At 41.4% G+C, this 17,523-nt stretch overlaps 1 long non-coding RNA gene across 1 annotated transcript; it reads right to left on the reverse strand.

The window, feature by feature from the left end:
- Nucleotides 1–1,301: 1,301 nt before the first annotated feature.
- On the reverse strand, nucleotides 1,302–14,834 carry LOC145713324 (uncharacterized). The gene is made up of 3 exons (XR_014136388.1): nucleotides 14,796–14,834; nucleotides 10,167–10,239; nucleotides 1,302–1,864 (listed from the first exon to the last, which is right to left on the reverse strand). It is a non-coding gene; the product is annotated as an uncharacterized LOC145713324 (long non-coding RNA).
- Nucleotides 14,835–17,523: the final 2,689 nt, after the last annotated feature.

Genomic DNA, 17,523 nt, shown 5'->3' on the forward strand with positions numbered 1-17,523 from the left:
GGCTACCCTCAGAACATCCTACTTGAATGACTGGCCCTTGGTTGTTCCCTGGGATCTTGGATTTAAGGAGGGTTCCCACCATTCCCTAGCTGGTTAAGAGTGGTTCACTGTGCCTAAGTGCTGGTACAAGCAATGTCCTTAAGGCTGTACACTTGATTTCCTTGGTGGAAACCTGGAATTTTGGGACATGCTAAGGAGAAGATGCCTATGTGATTAGCATTTGATGAAAACCTCGGGCACTGAGTATCCATAAGCCTCGTACTGGCAGACAACATTTCACTTGTGCTGTCCTAATTTCATGATGGAGGAATTTAGCACATCCTGCTAACTCCATAGAGAAAGGATTGCTGGAAGCCTGCGCTTGGTTTCCTCTGGCCTTCACCCCATGCACCATTGCTCGGTGCTCATTGGCCTTTCTAGCCTGTCCCCATACCAAGCCACACGCATGACTACAACTATATGCTGAGTCCTGTGAGCTCTTCTAGTGAATAATCAAATCTGGGTGTCATTGGGATGCCTCTAACACAACTGCATTATATGGAATTTTATTGTTTCGGTTGATGTCTTTCACGTGGTTACAGTCAGAAGGTTATGTCACAGAATACCTTTCCTGGAATCTCTTTTCTTGGTGTTTGCCTTGAAAATTCCTACATCCCTACATATCCATTTGAAGAAAGGTTTAAAAGGAATAGATGAAATCATGATGTCAGAAAGTGTGAAACAAGCAACAATCTTATTTTACTCTGAAAAAAAAAAAAAAAAAAACAGAGAGAGAGAGCAAATCCTGGTGATTGCCCCTATGTTCTACCATATAAAAGTTCTCTGAAATATGAAAAGTCAGTTAATTTTCTCCAACTACCTAGGACTTAGTTCATTTTTCTGGCAGATAGGAATCAAAGAAGTAACAGGGATCATTCTACAACAATCAGAACTGTCAGACAGAATATGAAAACATACTACTGATTATAGTGTTCTTTTGTTTCTTTTCCTTATGTTCCTAGAACATTAAAAATATAGTTCACCTATTAGAGGCAGTTATCGCCAAAATAATCAAAACTCACAAATACGGCATCCAAAATGTCAGATGAGTTATCTTGATGTCTCCCTATCTGACCCTCCTTCCAATTCTCTTATTTTGCCCTAAATGATACTACCGTATGAAGTACCCCCATTTTATATGGCATTAACGTATATACATTTATCACTGACTACAAATGCTTATGTTCGTTCACCCATGGTAGTTAGGACATAACTCTGCATCATCAGCTAGGTCAGTCCTTAATGTCTTGCCAACAGTGAGGATCACAGTAAGAGTGGGGACATTTGGGGATACTACTCTGACAAATTCTGGTACGAGAAGCTCACCTGATAGTGTTGCTGCACTTCAAATAGTCTGCTCTTCCCTTTAAAGGACTAGTGTATTTTACCACCTTCCAGTAGAAACACAATACACACCGGCTTACTTTCCTTCATTTACTCCCTGTAGTCTCCGCCATTCACATCATTCCCTGTTTGGCTCGTCTCTTCTTTCCTGAGGTTCCTTAGGCCTTCCAGTGTGTTGAAAGGGAACTAGCCATTTAGGTCCTTTGGTGGCACTCTCAATTTAATCTGTTGCTGACACCACATACGATATGCAACTTATCTCCTTTTCACATCTCTTTCTCTTTCCTATGCACTTAACAGGCCGTTTTCTTTAGATATTAGAATATATCAGTATTCCTGTTTGAAATCAACATTCTGTCAAATGACCTTTGAATAAAATACAGTTCTTACCTTCTACTTGTCCATTTAATACACTTTGCCCTTTCTGATCCACAGCTCCAGAGACATGAGGAACATCTTTGTTGGGCTTCTCAGACACACACTGTTAAAAGTAGCATCAGTAATGAGTTGCGTGAAGACTTCCTAATCCTTTTCCAAGAAAATATCTGAATTTATGATTTTAATAACTATCAGACTTGCAAATAAGAAAACCGTATTGAACACCAAAACATTTAAATACAAAACCTCATATATGCTCTCTTGATTCAGCGTCCCTTTGAATCTTCATTTGGCTATTGACTCTCTAAACTGATCATGGAAGGCCAGAATAAATACTTTCAAAGGCAGAAGCCTGGCTTGTATGCAGATTTCAAAAAGGAACTAACAAAACCCCTTCCTTTGCATTCCTGACCAAAATAAAAGGACATGTGAAATAAGTTTTGAAACAAAATCTTTAAAAGTGTACTTGCTATAAATGAAAACTGCTTCTAGTAAAATGGCAGACATTTGTTTCAGTGTCAATTCATACCTCACATGATCAGAAACTTTGGAGTATATCATGCTGTGTATCAACAAAACACTGTCGTAGCTGCTGCTTCGTTTAGGTAAACAGAGGCTTGACCTTTTTCTTGACGAAAGAAGGGTTGGATCGAATGGCAAAGTAGTAAGAAAAACTTTTCTTAAAATTATGATGAACTAGTAGCAGAAACAATGTAGATATAGGTATGGAACTCTTCAGAATGTGTAGTAAGCATTCAAACGGCAAGTATAAGAACATGTATGTCTTAGTCACCTAAAATGTGCCAAGCACTCATTTCACTATGCACATTTTCTTTTTTACACACAACAACAATAATAATGATGATGATGATGGAGTGAGCCTTCCTACAGCTTGGTCACTCTAAGACGTTGGAGTAAAATGATGATCCGTGGTCCTCTCTGTCCAGAATGTCCCTCGCCACGGTCTACACGACTGGTCCTTCTCATCTTTCACTTGGCACCTTTTGCCACTCTCAGATCTTTTCTGACTACCAAAATTCCCACTCCCACTCTCATCCTCATCCTCACTACAAACGCCCCCAATATTCTCTCAACTAACATCGTCCATTCCCTACCGATGAAGCCTTTATAGTGACTTATAACAGATTGCTGTTGACTTACTTTTCTGCTCCGACCACAACAACCTAAACCCTCCGCTTGTACACTCAGTAGCTAACTGCTTGGTACGTACTCAGTATACAAGGACCAATTAATTAAGGTCAAAACATTTACACTAATCTCACTGAGAAGATCTCAAAAGTACCAAATCACTATACCGTTGGCCCTTGAACAAAGCAAGGGTTACGGGCTCTGATGGCCATGCCCTCGAAAATCCACAAATATCTTTTGAAACCTCAAAACCAAATCAAAAAAACAAAAATTCCTACCGAATTTCCTACTTTAAAAGCAATCACACTTAAAAATCAAAAAGTATATATGTATTGAAAACCAGAACATTAAAGCAGAATCGCTTGTATATGCTCTCTAGGTCTAATCTACCTTTTCGGCCTAGTTTGGCCATTGACTCTGTAAACTGAGCATGGGAGGTCAGAGTTAGGATAACGGAATGCTGAGCTTACCAACAATATACACAGTCGATTAATGCATGTTTTCCCTGTTATATGTATTACATACTGTATTTTTACACTATAAACTGAAGGAAAGGTTACTAAGAAACTCGTAAGGAAGGGGTGCTGGGTGGCACTGTCGGTTCAGGGTCAGGCTCTTGACTTTGGCTCAGGTCATGATCTATACTTCCTGAGTTGAACGCTGACAGTGTGGAGCCTGATGAAAATTCTCTCTCTGCCCCCACTTCCCTACTCACGTGCTCTGTCCTCTCTCTCTCTCCCAAAATGAATAATTAAAAAAAAAAAAAAAAAACCAAGATGCAAAAGAAAATCATAAGGAAGAGAAAATATGTTTACAGGATGGTACTGTATTTATTGAAAAAAATCTGTATGTATGTGGACTCCCACAGTCCAAACGCATCTTGTTCAAGGGTCAAATGTATACCTTTATGATGTCATCGCTAAGAGCTTACGGGAACTTATTATAGCCCCAAATGAGAACATCAAAAACCCATTCTAACTTTGCCATTCTTTTCTGGACACAAGGGCCATTTTATTGGCCTTTGAACATCTTCCCATGGAAAACAAGTATTCTTTGGGGGGCCTGGGTGACTTAGTCGATTAGGCACCCAACTTTGCAATTGCGAAAAGCAAAGCAAAAGGTGGAGGGGGGAGTTAAGATGGCAGGGGAGGGGATCAGAATTTCCCTTGTCCCTCAAACACAGCAGTATTGAGGTCACAACACTTGGAATACCAGGAATACAGGCTGCAGAGGGACAGAAAAATCTCCGCAGGTGCAGAGTGACAGCTTGGCGGGACAGAAGGGTGTGTATGAGAATTGGGAGAAATAAAATGGGCAGCACAGGCATGCAGTGGGGGAAGGCCTTTGGTGGAGAAACGAAAGGAAGGTAGAGAGAGAGAGGCTGTGGCAAGTGCATTTGGATATGAGAAAGCCTGTCCGGACCACAGACCAAGGAGAGGTCCAGAGAGCCAGTTTCTACTTTGGAAAACAGCCGTAGAGGGTAAAAAACAGAATTTTCAAGGTGGCCACACTTTCTCTCGACCAAAGCTACCACCTCCCATGCCTGGTGGGGAGGGAGCCGCCCCTAGGCTTGGTAGCAATCTCAGGGCTACACTGGGAGAGAACACCTTGAGTATGGTGGAAAGGGGAGGTATTGCCCTGCCCAAGGGAAAAAGACCGTGCAGGCACGAGCCAGAGGCCCTCTGTCCACTGGGCAGAGTGGCGCAACTCCACTACCAGGTCCGAGCAAAGCCGGATCCTGCAGGGTTTTGAATCCCAGCTCAGTACTCAGGTGGCACAGGGGACTGTGCAGCAAGGCAAGCCGGCTCCCCAGGCTATTCCGTGAGGATAGCCTAAACAGTGAGTTTTGAGACACCTCGTGTGGGCAGGATAGATGGGGTGTCGCCATGTCTCTCCCCATGACCAACATCGTGGGGCTTCAGGGAATGGACAGTGAGCCTCAGTGAAGGCAGGCCCATTACACCAAACCCTGACACTCTGTGCCTCGTAACTGCTTCTCTATAGGAGTGAGACTGACACTGATGGGACCAGATAGCCCCTGCTCTAGACCAGCACAGCCACCAGTCCCAGGCACCAATAGACAACTCTCCTCCGGTTTTCTATCTTAGTTTGTTTGTTTGTTTGTTTGTTTGTTTTCGTTTGAGTTATTATTCTTTTGTCTTTCCTTTTCTTTTTTAATGTTTATTTCTTCATTTTGAGAGAGAGAGTGAGTGATCAAGCAGAAGAGATGCAGAGAGAGGGAGAGAGAGAGAATCCGAGCAGGATCCATGCTCTCACTGCAGAACCTGTTGGGGGTTTCGAACCCACCAACAGCGACAACATGACGTGAGCCAAATTCAAGAGTCAGACGCTTCACCTACTGAGCCACCCAGGCGCCCATCTTTTCTTTCCTTTGCTTTCCCTTTCTTCTCTTTTCCCTTTTTTCTCTTTCTACTCTCCTCTTTCCCCTTCTCCCTTTGGAAACAGCCTAGTAGTCTCGAGTTGACGTGGGTCAAAGCTAATTATATATCTACATTTATCTCTATATCTTAATATATACCTATATATCTATACACAGATATATCTATAGATATATCTATATATTTTTTTCCTTTGATCCTCTGTTCTGGTTCTTTGTTTGTTTGATTGTGCATTTTCTCTATACTTTTCTAGATCTCCTTCTTCATTTTCCTCCCTCTCTTTCTGGATTAAGCCCTCTAGCTCCTTTGAGTCACTTCCTGGTCTTTTTTTCAACTCCAGTCATTTCTCTTTTTGTTTGGGCTAAGGATTCTTCCCCATCTTCTTCCCCTTTTTTCCAGGATTACTTCAACAAACAAATCAAAGCACACCTGTTGGAAGGCCCAAACCGCCACTCCAAGTAGCGAGAACAGCAGCCAAAGACGCACCGAAAGAGTGCACACAACACACTCAAAAAAAATTTGTTCAACTGCCAGGCCCTGGACAGTGTAGGGGGTCTTTTTATTACAGTAGTACTCGCAGGTGTGGGACACAGAACAAGCTATTAACACACATAAAGGGCAGGAATCTAGCCAAAACGACGAAATCGCAGAATTCCCCTCAAAAAAATTCCGGGAAGAAAGGACAGCCAGAGAAGGGCTCAAAAGAGACAGAAACCATATATGTGAGCACATTTTTGGAATGACACTCATAAGACGCATAGTTGCGCTTGAAACCACGCATAGAAGACAGCAGACAATCTACTGCTTCAGAGATCAAGGACCTAAGGAATCGTCACGATGAACGCTGAACATGAAATGGTGTAAAGGAGATACAAAGTAAACTAGATGCAGTGACAGCAAGGACGGGAGAAGCAGCAGACAGAATCCGTGAAACAGAAGATACAATTGTGGACAAAGATGAAGCAGGGAAAGGAAAGGAAGGAAATGACTAGATCACGAGGCAGGTACTAGAGACCTAGGTGATTCAGTGAGATGAAATATTAGCCAGATCCTAGGAGTCCCAGAAGAAGAAGAGTGAGAGAAAGGGGCAGAAGGTTTTTTTTGAACAACTTATAGCTGAGAGCTTCCCTCATCTGGGGAAGGAAACGGGCATCCAAGTCCTGGCGGCACAGAGAATTCCTTTCCAAATCAACAAACCCAGGTCAACACCACGACATGCCATAGCGAAACTGGAAAACTACAAAGATAAGGAGAGGATTCTGAAATCAGCTAGGGACAAACGGGTCTTAATCGACAAGGGAAGACACATAAGGGTAGCAGCAGACCTGTCCAAAGAAACTTGGCAGGGCAGAAGGGAGGGGTAGGAAACGGTCAATGTGCTGAATGGGAACATCTGCGGCGAAGAATCCCTTCCCAGGCAAGGCTGACATTTAGAACAGAAAGAGAGAGAAAGGCTTTCCCAGACAAACAAAACCTAATGGAGTTCATGACCACTAAACCAGCCCTGCGGGAGATCCTAACGGGCGACTCTGTGAGTGGAAAGCAGCAGAGACTACAAAGGACCAGAGGCCTCACCAAAAGCATGAAACCTTCAGATAACACAATGACACTAAATCCATATCTTTAACTAATCACTCTGAATGGGAATGGACTCAATGCCGCAATCAAAAGACACAGGGAATCAGAATGGGTAAAACACAAAACAAAACCAAACAACAAGATCCATCTATATGTTGTCAACAAGACACTGATTTTAGACCCCAGGACACCTCCAGGTTCAAAGTGAAGGTATGGGGAACCACCTATCATGCTACTAGAAGTCAAAAGAAAGCTGGAGTCGCCACACTTCCACCAGACAGACTAGATTTTAAACCAGAGACTGTAGTAACAGATTCAGAAGGGCATTGGATCATAATTAAGGGGTCTATCCATCAAGAGGAGCTAACAATTGCAAGTGTTTATGCCCCCAAAGTGAAACGCCCACACATATGAATCGATTACTCACAAACATGATTAAATGTATACATACAAATACCATGATTGTAGACGACTTTAAGACTCCACTCATGGCAAAAGGCGGATCGTCAAGGCAGAAAATCAGTAAGGAAACACAGATCCAATGTGTCATTGGACCAGATGTATTCAGATATACATAGATATATATTGGCCTCATATATATACATTTATATACATGGATATCAACACCGATATATTAAGATCTTTTCATCCAACAGCAGTAGAACGCACATTCTTCTTAAGTGCACATAGAACATTCTCCAATGTCTCCAAGTGACATCCTGGGTCACAAAACAGCCCTCCACAAATATAAAAGGACTGAGATCATACCTTGCATATTGTCAGATCACAACAACGAGCACTTGCTCATTCTTTCTCTCTCTCCCTCCCTTTCCAAGAGAAATGCAAACATTTCAAAAACATTTATCTCAGCCCCTTCCAAGAAAGAGAAAAACAAGAATAATAAACCTTGTGGGGCAACGAGCCCTGGATGGAAACCACACACAGACAGTAGAATTCCATAACCAATATGTTGACAATGGAGTTGACAGACAGTGATGTACTAAAAGAACAGACACTAAAGAAATAGTTTCTGCAAGGACAAATTAGGGTAGGGGTAAACCATTAAAAACGAGCCCGGTGCGGGGAACACATATGTGGCACAGTCAGTTCAGCATCCACCTTCAGCTCATGAGTCATGATCTCACGGTTTGTGGTTATCAGCCCCACGTTGAGCTCTGTGTTGACAGCTCGGAGCCTGCAGCCTGCTTTGGATTCTGTGTGTCTCTCTGTCTCTGCCCCTACCCCGCTTGCACTCTGTGTCTCTCTCTGTCTCAAAAATAAATAAACTTTGAAAAAAAATTAAAAATACCGTAATAAGCATGGGTTGAGAAGAGGGAAAAAGGAAAAAACAAAACAAAACAAAACAAAACAAATGACCAATCAATCAAGCATGAGCTTAAGACAAAAAAGAAAAGGAAAAATGTGAGCCAAAGAAGGTAAGTGGAAACAACATACATTTTTCAACAGGTACATAAGTAGGATTGGGAATATACTATGAAAAATAGTCCCTTTTAAACCTTTTAAAGATATATGTCTTTATATATGTGTGATATACATATATATATATATATATATATATATATATATATATATGTATGTGTGTGTGTGTGTGTGTGTGTGTGTGTGTACGTATAGGTGTACATAAATATGTATACATATAAGTGTGTATTTATATATAAGTGTAAATATATGTGTATATATGTGTATATTATATATATCTCTACCTATATCTATCTATCTATATCTATCTATCTATCTATCTATCTATCTATCTATCTATATCCATATCCATCTATGTATCTATGTATATAATATTTATGTAAAAGAGAGGCTTTGATTCACAGTATATCCCTAATAATACTGACTCTTATCACTCTACAGTTATCTGGTTATAAATACTGTAATAAAGAATTTAATTTTTTTCACTATAAATAAATTGTTCAATTCCTGGCATCTATCGCTTCCGAAAAGCTAGAAATTATTACTAGACTAACAAAAGAACAGAAAAAGAGAGGTTCCTAACACGTCAACATTCACTATGGAGAAAGAATTGGGAATGAGAATTCTAGGAAGAAATGGGAACATTTAAAGGATGTAGGTAATGGGACACAGATGGGGTTCAACCAACAAAGGCTGACGACTTTTTCCCTGCACTTCTAAGCTCACAATGGGAGGATACTAAAAATATACTGTAACCTTCTTTCTTATGTAACTCCTGATTGCCTCAATAGGATTCATTTGCGTGTATACATGTTAAACACTAAAACGGAATATAAACTGAAGCCTGACTTTTTAAATTCACATATTTAATTGTGATATATCATGCGTATTTTGTTACTTTTCAAACTCCATTCTACGGAATTCCATTTCCCTACTCATTTGTTCACATTCAAAAACCATGACATTGCTTCTTCCAAGCAAGACTTTATTTTAGGAGCTCCAGGAGTCAAACCAGTGCGTTTCCTAACCTCCAGGAGCTTATCATGATTTAGGGGCTTTGAAATGAATACTGAAATAAATATCAGATGTCTGAAACTTTAAATTTTAGAATCTGACACAAGGACTAGGAGGAGATAGTGTTCAAAGCTAGAATGGGCAAGATTTCTGAAATTAGAAATTTGACACCTTGGCTATGAAGAGCCTCTGCCCATAGAGCTACTCTTTTCAGCAAAATACGTATTCTTCGGGGAGATGCACAATTTTAACTTACTCTTCATGGAGTTATTTCAAAACTACAGGGGAACACCTTTGTAAGGTAAATGTTGAGAAATAATGTAAACATCTAAATTTCTACATTTTCTAATATGGTTTTATTCTAAATGTAGAACAAAGGATAGAGCCAAAGGAAAATCCTGTATCTCACCAAAATAAAACTTGCCCGGGGCGGGGGGCAACCTACAATAGATACTTGGACCCAATCACGTTTCATTTAGGCGTGAGTATTATCAGTCATGTTACGATCACAGTAAGAATCCTTATCCTTAAGCAAACGTCATATTGCCTCCATTGTGGGAAAGCTTGTCCCAATATAATTTGACGGTCATTATATATTTTCCAGCCCATTCTTTTATCAGCCTCCACCTGTAGGATTTACCAAAGTACAACAAAACAAAACAAAACATTCAACGCGTCATGTATCTGTAAAGTGGTTTGTTCTTGCCAACTTTCCATGACACACATAAAATGATGATACACAGGCTCCTCTTAAATTTTCAGAGTGAATAAGGGAGAAAACTCAATTCAGAGCAGGAAAGTGAGTTTCACAGGAGGGTACTTTACCTTGGTACCAAAATCTAAGTCTTGGCTAGATGAGGTAGACCATGAATCGTCAGGACCAGGTTTGTCGGAAAGCCTTTAGAGCAAAAAAATACAACAAACACATGTTCATTCATTTAAAAACAAAATTTAAAAAAGTTAAGGGAAAGGTCACCTATCTGTTTATTCCACGAAGTTTCTTGGTATAATGAAAAGTTGGCCTCTGGTTTTGTCATTAAGTTTTATTTTAATTCCGGTAATAGGAACATCCAGAGTTATAGTAGTTTAAGTTGTACAAAATAGTGATTCACCAACTCCATACTCACCCCGTGCTCATCATGACAAGGGCACTCCTTCATCCCCATCATCTCTTTCACCCCTCCCACCACTCACCTCCTCTCCACAACCATCCGTTTCTTCTCTGCAGGTAAGAGCCTATTTCTTGGTTTGTCTCCCCTTTTGTTTCCTCCCTTTGCTCGTTTGTTGCTTCTTAAGGGCTACATGAGTAAAATCATATGGTATTTGTCTTTCCCTGACTTTGCTTACCATACTACCCTCAGGCTCCATCCAGGTGATTGCAAATGGCAAGATTGCATTGTTTTATGGTTGAGTAATATTACAGTGTGTGTGTGTGTGTGCATGTGTGTGTGCGTGTGTGTGCGTGTGTGTGTGTGTGTGTGTGTGTGGATATACATATACACACACACATACATTCATATAGGGCTTCTTCTTCGTTCACTCAGCTGTCAATGGACGCTTGCGCTGGCTGTTGGAAATAATGCCGCAATAAACACAGGAGTGCGTGTGTCCCGTGGAATTCTTGTTTTTGTATTCTCTTGGGTAGTATCCAGTAGTGCAATTACTGGATCATAGGAGAGTTCTGTTTTTAATTTTTTGAGGAACCTGCATACTGTTTTCCACAGGGGCCGCACCCATTTGCATTTCCACCAACGGTGCAAGAGGTTTCCTTAGTCTCCACATCCTCGCAAACACTTGCTTCTTGTGTCTTGGAGTGTAGCCATTCTGACAGGTGTGACGTGGTATCTCGTTGTAGTTTGGGGGAGCATCTTTTCATGTGTCTGTTGACCATCTGTATGTTGTCATTGGAAAAGTGTCTGGTTATGTGTACTGCTCATTTGTAAACTGGGCTTTTTTGGAGGGGGGTGATGTTGACATGAATCAAGTTTTTAGACATTGTGAACACTAACCCTTTACTGGATTTGCCAAATATTTCCAAATTTGTTCTCCCATTCCAGAGGTTGCCTTTCAGTTTTGACTCTTTCCTTTACTGTGCAAAAGCTTTGTAGGTTGAAGTAGTCCTCAAACTTTATTCTTGTTTTATTTCCCTTGGCTCAAGAGACATAAATAGTAAAATGTTGCTACAGCCAAAGTTACAGAAATGACGGCCTGTGCTCTCTTCAAGGATTTTTTTTTTTTTTTATGGTTTCAAGCCTCACACTTAGGTCTTTAATTCATTTTGAGTTTATTTGTGTGTATGGTACAGAAATTGGTCCAGGTTCATTCTTTGGCATGTGGCTTGTCCAGTTGTCCCAACACCATTTGGCGAAGAGACTGCCTTTTCCCCACTGGATAGTCTTTCCTGTTTGTGGAAGATGAACTGACCATACAGTGGTGGATTGATGCCTGGGTTTGCGGTTCTATTCCACTGAGCAATGAGGCTATTTTGTACGCCAGTACCCACAATACTGTTTGGATACCACACACACACAAACACACACGCAGACACACACACACAATGAAATATTACGCAGCTCTAAATGAGAATGAGATCCTGCTACCTGCAACATCATGGATGTACCTAGATGGCATGAGGATAAGTGAAATAAGTCAGACAGAGAAAGACAAATCCTCTATGATTTCACTTCTGTGTAGAATGTAAAAAGGGGAATCAATGAACAAACAGAGCAAAAGCAGAAACACACCCATAAATGCAGAGATTTGACTCTTGCCAGAAGGGAGGGGAGGTGGGGGGATGGACAAAATGGGGGAAGGGGAGAGGGAAGTTCAGGGTTCCAGTTATAGAATGAATAAATCACAAGGCTCAAAGGTACAGCATAGGGAATCTAGCCTGTGGTATCGTAATAGCCTCATACATTAACAGATGGGAGCTACGCTTATGGCGATCACGGTGAAACATCCAGAGTTGTTGCATCACATATTACATTGTGTGTCACGTAGACCTCCGTTTAAGTAAACGTATCGAAGTTTAGGTTTCTATGTTATGAGTGGTAGTACTAACTAGAGATTGAAAGACTCAAAGTTCCCAAGGCCAACTTTGTTCCCACACTGGTCTTGCCTTACTTAGGTCCATAATAACTAGCAAGACACTCCAAGCCTTCAGGGGCATTCAGCTACCCAAGGAGGGAGACTGTGATCAAAATGGTCCTGGTAGTTGTGCCTCTATTTCTCTATACGCTGCCTGAATATTTTCTTCCCTATGAGCTCCCACTCCTACATCACTCTTCAGCACGGTTCTGTGGCATTCCCCAACCTTTCAATCTGTAGCCTATGAAGCCATACACTCCTACAACAAGGATGGGCTCCAATGACCGAGGGTAGGGACCATGTCCTGCTCCTGGAGAACAAGCGAATTGGGAGCCTCACTCATCCACACAGTCACCTCAACATAGGCATGTTACCACCGATCCAGATGAAGCTCCCTTGCTGATTTCACAAGTCAGACCTACCCCTGCCCAGCCCTACAAGTACATGGGAAGGGCATCACAGATTTAGGAAAAGAGGTGGAGTGAGGAGACAGCTTGCCTTGGGCCATACATCTCTGATGTTCGGAATCTTCACCCCCACCCCCAATTCCTTGAGAGGATCTAAGCTATCCTCCCTCAGTTGGGGTGGAAGTAGGGGATATCATATTTCTATCTGCTGTAAACAGACTCTTCCCAGAAGCTCAAATGATTTTTAATCTCTCTCATCAGAAAATCTGAGGTATGCTCGCACCTTTAATGAAACCAACACACACAAAAGCAGAAAACTGATCACGACCCTCTTGAACTCTCTATTTGAATATGCCTTTCTAAACAACTCCCCTAATCCTGGGTCCTTCATTCCTGTCATTCACCTTTATCTCACTTGGCATAACCCCCCAAATTCTGACATCTTTTCTCAAACTCGTATTCCTAACCAACTCAGTGTTGTTCTCCTTGAAACCTGGTCTCCTCTGCTAATTCGATTCTTACCCTCCTTCACTCTATTCATTAGACCCACTCCCCAGCCTTCTATTATTAAAACAGTTGCCTGCAAGATCAAGACAAAAAAGAAGGAAGGAAAGAAAGAAAGAAAACCAGAATTTAAATCGCATTTCTGTCACTTATCATATCCAAATAGGTCACTTCAATCTCTTTTGAGTTTCCAATTCTCCAGGGAAACAACCATTGGGCAAGGAGGTGAAACATAGGTTGACGGACCAGAGGGTGTTTTGAGGAATTAATCTCTGAGGTTCCCTAAATCTGGAGACTCTAAGTGCTTTTGATTTGGCCTCTGGAATAATGGAGAGTCCTTAAATGGCAGAAGTAGGGAAATTATTGGAAAAAAAAAAGAAGAAATACCAAGGAAAAAAGAGAAGAAAGTCAAAAGGCAAAAACACAGAACAAAAAGTCATTGGAAAAAAAAAAAATCCAAAAAAACCCGAAAAGATTCCTAGAACTAGACAAGGATACTAGCCCAAAGGGAAACCAGCCTGGGAACTTAGGCAACAGAGAATCATATAGCAATATCCTCGAAATAGAGAGTGAGTTTAGTTAATGTAACATGGTCTACAACTAAATATCCTTCCCTTACAGAAAACTCATTTGTCTCAAGAAGAGGGGATATCACTACATGTAAGGAGTTGCCTGATGACATCTTGCTTTTTATGGAAAAGCCTTGACACCATGGCCATAGCTGACAACCACCCTAAAATCTCGGATGGTAAAAACAAGGGACTAGTTACCACTGCACTAATGACTTTGGTTGGCACTAGTGGTCAAATATATGAGGCCAAATGCTTGGACTAACCTGGGTTCTTAAGCAAACCCTAAATTAGTGTTCCGACATCATTACCTTTGACATTCTGAGTTGATCTGCCCTAGGATCTGTATCCTCATCTCAGTGCTGCTGAGGAACCAGGGAATGGATGTGGAAGCTTCACGGGCTGATGGGCAAAGCCCCTCAGCTACCCGTTAACTATGGAATCATGGTCGAGTCGTCAACCTCCCTGAACCACAGTTGCCAAAGTAATAAAATGTAGGCTACAACAGCACAGCTACTTGGCAAAGCTATACAATGACTATATAACTGAACAGATGTTACCCATAGGATATAGTGTCTGGTCCAGTGTAGAACACGCAACAACTGCTTTTGTTCTCTGCGTTCCCTTAGGAGACACATAATTTTCAGTTCATTCATTCCCTTCCCTTTCCTTTCATTATCCGTTTCATTTCATTTCATTCCTTTATACTTTAAGAGTGAGTGCCCACAGAAGTCGGGAAAGATATCCTAAGGAGGCTGTGAGCGCAAAACCCGACGGGGGGCTTGAACTCACAAACCTGAGTTGAAATCAAGAGTCACACCCTTAACCGACTGAGCCACCCGGGTGCCCCAGCAAATGTCATTTTTACAAATCCATAAATATCCTACCTGGCTATAGAATCTTCCTCAGCATTCTTATCTGCTCCTAAAGATGAAAGCAAAATACATGTTAAATCAACAATCGAAAAATAGAGGAAAATTACAAGTGTACGGCTTATGATTTGTTAAAAAGTATTGCTTTGGGACCACACCTGGAAACCACACTACACTGAATGGTAATTATACCATTCGTAGGCTTAAAGCACTAAGAAATCTTACTTTCTCCTCTATATTGACCAAGAGCAAGAATGGGTTTTATCAGAATTTGACACCTACAGGGGGACTGATGTTTACAATGGCCATCACTGACCGACACTGTGACACTGGAGGAAACTGGTATCGTTAGGAGAATGATTATCATGAGCTGACAATGTCAGACTGAAACTAGCATGATTTTTCTGGACTTTCAGTACTAGAGGAGTTGAAAGAGAGTATCTTTGTTTTGCTGTAACACGGCAGAACCTCCCCAGCTCTTCAACAGACACTCTTCAGTTTTAGGAGGAAACACCCCCTCACAAAGTGTGCTCTATAGCTATTGTACTTTGCAGCATGGCCAAACCATAGCAAACAGACTCTCCCTCGTCTTATTTCCAATGGCAACGTAAGAAGGAAAGATTTGGCATTCCACTTTGATATAGTTCTAACCTCTTGAGGCTGTCTCCTTCCATTGCTAGAGAGTCTATCTAGACCCACCGCACATCACAGAGGAGGATGATCCCAATGTGAGTGCTCTGTAGTGGTTCATGAGGTCATTTTTCTCAACCCTCCCCATTAGGTGACACACATCTAGAGAAATCATACTTTTTGTCATGGAAGGCAGAGGTCATCAGATCCTCTACTGATGAGCAACTAAACAAAACAAAGGGCAAAGAATATCTTGAATGCCTACATTCAATTACCAGGATATTTTCACTTTCTAAACATTCAAAGACATCCACTCTATGATTCTAACTACATGACACCTGGAAAGAGCAAGGCTATGGAGCTAAGGGTTGGGGTGAATGTAGGGAGAAACGGGCACAGCACAGAGGACTTTTCAGGCAGTGGAACTCTTTCACACGGTACCACAAAGGTGGATTCACATCATTACACCTTTGTTAAGACTCATAGAATGTATAACACCAAGGCTGAACACTAATGCAAATTAGAGACTTGGCCTCCAAATGAAGAGTTCGTGTCCAGAGAAAATGCACCACTGTTGTCAGGGTGCCTGGGTGGCTCAGTTGGTTCAGCGTCCAACTCTGGATCTGAGCTCAGGTCATGATCTCACAGTTCATGGGATCAAGTCCTGCATCAGGCTCTGGGCTGACAGCACAGGATTCTTTCCCCCCTCTCCCTCTGCCCCTTGGCTGCTCACACGCATGCATGCTCTCTCGCTCAAAACTCAACCAAGGAACTGAAAAAAAAAAATTCCTACTCAAAATGGACCACTGTCGTGCAAGATGTTAACAACAGGGGAGGCTAGGCGTGTACGGGAGCATGGTATGGTATATGGAGACTCTGTACTTCCTATTATATTTTGCTGTGAACTTAAAACTGATGTAAAACATCAGGCTTACTAAATGTATGAAACAACAAAAACAACAAAATATGGTTTCCATTGAAGCTACTCTTAGCATATACTAACTCATGATACAGTCACCTTGAACATTAAAATAGAGATCAAAGTAACACAATAGGGGTACTGTCTCCCATTTGGAAGTGTATGAAAATGCATAAACAAAACACAAAAATACAACAGTTATTTGTATACTTAGGCAACAAAACAATTGATGAATATGATCCAAAATCTTATACCTATAAACAGGGGTTCAGCACCATAGGAATCAAACCTGGGTTTTCCATATAATTACGAGATTTTCATTCTAATTTTAAATCAAAAATCATTATGTTGATCATACCTCAGAATCATAATGAAAGCTTAATCACATAAAAAAAAGAGATTATAATGACCTCATATTGCCCTAGTAATTTTTATACAAATACCTACTTCATATGGATGATGAAACTGAAACCAGTACCATGGTAACCATCATGTTACTTGCTAGTAAAACAAAATTTGAAGACACCACCAAAAATGACGTCAGGGCTATAATTCCTATGCAGAACAGATTTCATCCAGCAGGCCAAAGATGGCTACCCTCAGAACATCCTACTTGAATGACTGGCCCTTGGTTGTTCCCTGGGATCTTGGATTTAAGGAGGGTTCCCACCATTCCCTAGCTGGTTAAGAGTGGTTCACTGTGCCTAAGTGCTGGTACAAGCAATGTCCTTAAGGCTGTACACTTGATTTCCTTGGTGGAAACCTGGAATTTTGGGACATGCTAAGGAGAAGATGCCTATGTGATTAGCATTTGATGAAAACCTCGGGCACTGAGTATCCATAAGCCTCGTACTGGCAGACAACATTTCACTTGTGCTGTCCTAATTTCATGATGGAGGAATTTAGCACATCCTGCTAACTCCATAGAGAAAGGATTGCTGGAAGCCTGCGCTTGGTTTCCTCTGGCCTTCACCCCATGCACCATTGCTCGGTGCTCATTGGCCTTTCTAGCCTGTCCCCATACCAAGCCACACGCATGACTACAACTATATGCTGAGTCCTGTGAGCTCTTCTAGTGAATAATCAAATCTGGGTGTCATTGGGATGCCTCTAACACAACTGCATTATATGGAATTTTATTGTTTCGGTTGATGTCTTTCACGTGGTTACAGTCAGAAGGTTATGTCACAGAAT

This window comes from Panthera onca, chromosome F1 (assembly GCF_046562875.1).
Source record: "Panthera onca isolate mPanOnc1 chromosome F1, mPanOnc1 haplotype 2, whole genome shotgun sequence".
Taxonomy (NCBI): domain Eukaryota; kingdom Metazoa; phylum Chordata; class Mammalia; order Carnivora; family Felidae; genus Panthera; species Panthera onca.